General features: G+C 34.1%; 1 long non-coding RNA gene across 4 annotated transcripts in view; it reads left to right on the top strand.

Annotated features, from left to right (window-relative positions):
- Nucleotides 1-4,161, top strand: part of LOC125664691 (uncharacterized) — a 7,757-nt gene extending 3,596 nt beyond the window's left edge. Inside the window, exons 1-4 of one of the 4 annotated variants that reach the window (XR_008800145.1) lie at nucleotides 703-1,042; nucleotides 2,159-2,228; nucleotides 2,818-2,905; nucleotides 3,335-4,161. This is a non-coding gene — a long non-coding RNA (uncharacterized LOC125664691). Of the gene's footprint in view, nucleotides 1-702; nucleotides 2,229-2,817; nucleotides 2,906-3,334 lie in introns of those variants that run through there. The other 3 variants (XR_008800146.1, XR_008800144.1, XR_008800143.1) reach the window with 3 other exon arrangements.
- Nucleotides 4,162-6,517: the final 2,356 nt, after the last annotated feature.

Here is a 6,517-nt window from a genome sequence, read left to right as displayed (position 1 = left end):
GTATCTTACTTTGACTGCCTCAATAATTTCCCCCTACACTTCATTTTCTTCAATCGTTGGGGGTGGGATGGGGTGGTAAAGTCCTCTACTATGAGCGCCTCATAATATCTTCATTTTCTTAATTGGTGGTGGTGTGTGTCTTCTACTATTATATCAGAACTTTCAAGCTGGTGTCAAGTGGGGGGGAGGGTTGTCACACAATATATCTTTTATTTGCATTACAAAATAACAAAAAATGGATATTGTTATTAAAGGTGGGGGACAGACACTCTTGTCCCCTCCCCTTGATTCTATGTGCTTGATAACGACGCATAATATGATAAACTCGATTATTACATTTTGAATTAGTACAATTTGCGTCGAGTTCAACGCAGAATGTAATAACGCAAAATGACATAGATAATATATAAGATCTATTGAGCGCCAAATTAGCATAACATGAAGTAATGAAAATAACATTATTATAAAGATATGTTTAATTTTTAATTATTGCGTGCTTTAAATGAATCAAATAAATCTGTATTATCAATTAATGAGAGCAATATTGAGTTACTAGTACTGTTCTCTTTTATTGAATTACTAAGAGCGCGATTATTACAAGAGCATCGGTTCTCTCCTCTCACTCTCTCTCGTCGTTCTCTCTCTCTCTCTCTCTCTCTCTCTCTCTCTCTCTCTTATCCCATACACCCGTACAGTGTTGTATATGCAAATTATGTATGCATAAACAATTTATGTACCTAAATGCTTTCCTGATTTATAAATCTGCAATACTCTGACCAGTAAATCATATGGCATAAGGATTCATGCACAATACAGGGTAAATATTATACTCTGATACTTCCCCTGATTGAAGATAGCTGATCGGCACGGGCTAAGTGTGTCGCAGTCTGTACAATGTCAATGTTGTTTACTGTTGGAATGCAAATGGGGTTTATCGTTTTGTTTCATGGATTATGCAAATAAAGGGAGTTTTACTTAGAGTATTTTCGACAAGTGTACACGTACATCTGCGGTCCTTTACAGATATTACGAGTAGGCCCAGGTAAATAGTCGTCCGCATTCGATGCGTTTTCATGGCGAGCATACATGCCATGTTTATAAGTACAAAGGTATTTATGTATTTGCCTTTTACTTGAAGTAATTGTGAATGGTATAGATTGTATACCCTTTGCTTATTCCATTTTATCAATAGATAATAGATGAAATATTTCTCCGCATTTTTGTATAGTTTTGACATATTTACTGCAATTGTACGCACATTCACGTAAAGAAAAAGCATTCTATATATATTTATCCAAATATATATATTTAGAATGATTTACAACTGTACGATATGTTTATTATAATTTTGAGCACTGCGTGGTGTTCCAAAACGTGATTTCATTTCTTCTTGCTGTCCTATAAATTAGTATCGGAGATGTACGTGTTTCCTGTCGAAGCTACCCACACAGGTAAATCGAAGACACTGATGTGAAGTGAAGCGTAGCAAAGCTCGTCCCCTTATATACCATGCGAACCCTGATACAAATAACAATAGAAACTCCAACTAATATGGCGGATTAGCAAAGAAATATGGCGGACGTATAGAATTATACCATATTTATTAATTCATGTCAGCTCTAAGTTAATTCACATTGCAAGTCTGCCAAAGTCTATTGTCAAATGAATATAAGACACTGAATGTAAATGTTGTGATATCGCTAATGAATGCATTTTATGAAACTCAAAGACATATTGCATATTTAAAAAATGGTGAAAAAGATTTGTTTGACACCTGCTGGAACCGCTGGAATCAATTATTTCATTGAGTGTTTGTTTGTTTTTGTTTTTTTTGTTTAAAAAAAAATACAAATTTCAATATGTATGTACCTTTAATATATTAGATAATGACTGAATGCATCTCTCTCTCTCTCTCTCTCTCTCTCAGAAAAGAATATATACAAATACCTTTGATAGCTTCTTATAAACATTTTGTACAAGTTTTTTTGCAGAATGAATGTATATATATACTGTATGTAGTTTAAAAAAAAAAAAAAAAAAAAAGAAATATTTAGAAAAAAAATGAATATATTTGGAAATGTATGTCCCATTCATCTTTTAGCAAGAAAAGGTTGTGACATTAACATATTAAATGTGTGAGTAATTTTAATTCTTTCAGTTGTGTAGGAATTAGAATACCTCCAACATTTTCTGTATGAAATGATGTGCACCAGCAAATTCTTACCAGGGTATGTTGATTTCTATTTTAGGGGGGAAAGGGGATATACTTAATATGACAAAACATTTAAAATAATTATTCTTAGAAACTTACAGATACATCAGTCTTGAATAACTCATATGTAATTATCATGTGTGACAGTTAATTTGTATGATTGAGAAATCTAATATGCATTACCGTAGGTTACAATTTTGCAGATTTTAGTACACCTTAGGCATAGGCTCTGATTAAAATATGCCCATATGTCTGTGTGTTAGCTATTTTCCTCTTTGGTGTGATCAATTGAGGGATGAGATACTCAGGAAAAAATTATCATCATACCAACAGCAGCAGGGCCCTGTTAGTCCTATTGATAATGGAGCATCCCCATGTTGTATGGATTCATGTTTAATTAAGTCATAATACTTTGCGACAAGAATGGGATCTAGAGTTTTTCATGAGAATAGACAAAAGAAAAATCTTTTAAACATGATCTTGTGAAGGACTGAGGTTATTCAAGTGAGCATTGTGGGCCTTGGACCTGTTGTTTTTTATCATTATCACCAACATTAAATTGATTTTGCTACCTTCATTTAAAGAAAAGTACTTTTTCATTTCAGATCTATTTTCTCCCGTTACTCCACACCGTTACTCCACATTTGTTGACTGCGAAAATGAACTCGAGCAAATCTTTATTGCTTATCCTTTGTAAGTTTGCAAGTATTCCTTCTGATATACATATGTATTATGCATTAGAGGTCATGTTCTGTTCTTATAATAATTCATTTGATTGAAGAAAAAATTTATAGATGTCAAGTACATTTATTTGCATGTACTATCACAAAGGAAACCATACAAGTACATGTACAGGTGACTCAACGATTCGAAGTTCAAGGATCAAAGGTGGAATGAAATCCGTAAATTAAAGGTCCAACCAGTTAGGTCGAACCACTATGTTAAGAGTTTATAGTAACCAAAATGTAAATTTACAATATCCTGAAATGAGAATATTTGGTGGCATGTCGTCCCATGGGGATCCGGTTAGAATAGGTCCTCAGTACCCCTTGCTTGTCATAAGAGGCGACACAGTGGGCATAGGTTAATGATTCTAAAACATTTCTTGTTTCTTATTTACAGAATGGGACATCAGTACTTAAAATTCGTTGTTCTGAAAGAGGCCATGATACATTTAGTGTGCCTAAACACTGGACTCCCATATGAAGAGGCAAATGAAAGATGTACTAAAACAGAAATGTCTGTAGCTGAATTTAGACGTGGCACTAACTGAAATTCAAGGAAGTTATGGATATTTTTTTCTATTTTGAGGGGATGTTATTTTCCAGAGAATATCTTAAAAACAGTCAACAGATTTCATTGAAACTTTCTATAAATACATGTAGTATGTATATAACTAAGTTGTGCACCTCATGTAATTTTTATTGAGATAATTTAACATTCAAGGAAGTTATGGATACCGTATTTTACAAGTGTTTTTTCAATTTCTTTTTGTAGTCATTTTCTTTTAGATTCTTTAACAATCTGCTCTCTCACAAAGACTACTGCATTAGTTAATATATACAGCTCTTCAGCAGAATATATTGTCTAGATTAATTGCTCTCAAGAAAGTAGACTTCTTCATGTCAAAAGGTGGTGTTTATTTTATGACATATACAGTTCAAATATTGTCACCAAATCATATCAGCTTTTTATAAATGCTCTTTTCACTGGTTGTGACATAAATGATGGTAATTTGCATTGATCTGTAAAGCAAAGTTAATATTCTATATATAGTGCAGCATATATTGTTAGTGTGGACATCTGCATGATTGTACATTATGTGTGAAATCTTGAAATGGTGTCCATGTGAATATGATCTGTCTTAAATTGTTAATCTTAGAGGATTCAGCTGAAACCTCTTGTCACATTGCTATAAATAAATCTGTTGACAGCAAACAATTACGGAATATGGGTTTCTCGTTTTGTTATTTGCAACTGAGATACAGAAGATAACTTTTATTTCTTTTGGTATATGATCACTAGTAAATGGAAATATACTGAATGGTGTGAGTAACAGTTTGGCCTATAACTGCAGTTGGTTTGAAATAGGCTGTGTCTGCTGTCAAATCCCATTCATTTTGAATACAATATTGTTTTTAAAAAAATAGTCAAAGTAGTACCAAGAGGAGACTTCAACCGCATAAGATGATTGATTGTTAGTTTGTTTTACACTCGTATTGAGATGTCACCAGCTGTAACACTTATAATTAGTGCTCATGACAGAAGTGGTAAGGGTTCTTTACCGTACCAACACCTGCAGCAACATAGAACTTATGTTTTTAAGGTACATGTAACATCTCAAATACCCGTAATTCACAGTTATAAATTACTACTTATCACTACGTCTTGGTTTTGACACAGTCACGACCTCCCACTACGTTCTAAACTGACTGGGTTAGGTTAAAAACTGGTTATTTGATATACCTGCCTGACTGGGTTACGTTCTAAACGGACTGGGTTAGGTTCCTGCCTGACTGGGTTACGGTCTAAACTGACTGGATTAGGTTAAAAGCTAGTTATTTTATATACCTGCCTGACTGGGTTACGTTCTAAACGGACTGGATTAGGTTCCTGCCTGACTGGGTTACGGTCTAAACTGACTGGGTTATGTTAAAAACTGATTGTGTAATATACCTGCCTGACTGGGTTACGTTCTAAACGGACTGGGTTAGGTTAAAAACTGATTGTTTTATATACCTGCCTGACTGGGTTACGTTCTAAACGGACTGGGTTATATGCCTGCCTGACTGGGTTACGTTCGAAACTGACTGGGTTAGGTTAAAAACTGATTGTTTAATATAGCTGCCTGACTGGGTTAGACTCTACCGCTAACTGGTCACTGTCGATCGAATCCGGCTGACCGCTACAAAACCATAATGCTTTTTAAAAATCCAGACTGTTCAAGAGTCTAAACACATCAGCTATCTTGTACGACACACTAATAATCAGAATTTATAACATTCGCAGGGATTGTGGAAATAATCTGTTTCGAACTGTTTGTTATTACATCGGGTTCGTTTACTGAATTGTAAGCATTAAAGCCATGTCGGAATAAAAATATCCGGATGCACTGACTGGGTTATGTTATAGAACAAGTCTGCAGGTTGCACCACTCTATTAATTTTGCCTATCTGTTCTTACCAAAATTACTCACCTTTGACCTGACCCTGCTTCCTTAAAGTAAACTTTTCAGAAGTTTTACTTTCACATCATGTAGTACAGTTCTTAATGTGCATTTTCATACCAAAAAATACATACCCATCCAGCAAGGCGTGAGAGTTTGTTTACATCGAAGTCAAGCACGTGCAAAATCAGCTGGTCAAAAGCCAAATCACCCACCTCTACAACAAAAATTCAAAAAAATATTTAAATCCTTCTTTCATGCTTTTTACTCACAAAATTTCAAACACAATACTTGAATTTACATCTCACAAAAAATTGGAGAGCCTACCTCATAAGGAAAGTCCCATAAAACATGCAAAGTTCCAGGAATTATTTTCTTTCGCATGATTCGACGTGAACCTCCACATAAATAGAGTGATGCAACCTGCAATAAAAATAGGGTTTCTTTAAATTTCAATAAACTTCATAAAAAAGAAGTTGAATGATATGTGTGTGTGACTGTACATTCATTTTTTGGATTTCTGATCTTTATGAAGTGAAACAGGCCTTGGGTAAATGAGGTGTGTTTGGATGAAATTGAGTCCATTTTGAGCAATTCTGATAGAAAATGTGTGTGTGTGAAATTTGGATTTTTCATCTATTTGTTTGTAATGGATGACAGTGATTTTTTTTATATTGTTGTGGAAGGCCTTACCTTGTATATAGGAAAATTGTTGGTGATTTTGTGTGGTATACTTATATTTTATTGAGATTTGATGTGTAAAATTGCAATTGAAATGTGATGATGTTCTTGATTAAACTTATCAAATTTAATTAATGTGTTGTTCAATTCCTTTGAAATATAGTTGGTATCATGTAGAATTATCTTATCTTTAATTGTAATGGGAAGATGGAGAACATTACTCACTGCACCCAGCAAGGCATTCTGATTTTCCTGGACATGGTCAAGTTGAGCTGTCAAGGGGGGTCCTGTAGAAACAAGATAATACATATTGTCACTTTGGGAGATGTTAAGCATCCAAACATCAAACTCAATCATTAGACTTCAGATAACAGAAAGAGAAAGACAAAACTAGCATTACAGTCAAAAATTGGTAAAAATTAAGGGAAAAAGTCAGGCAAAAAGTGGATATTTCAGAG

This window comes from Ostrea edulis, chromosome 1 (genome assembly GCF_947568905.1).
Source record: "Ostrea edulis chromosome 1, xbOstEdul1.1, whole genome shotgun sequence".
Lineage (NCBI taxonomy): Eukaryota > Metazoa > Mollusca > Bivalvia > Ostreida > Ostreidae > Ostrea > Ostrea edulis.
The sequence above is the reverse complement of the archived record's forward strand: the minus strand, read 5'-3'. Positions and strand labels throughout refer to the sequence as shown.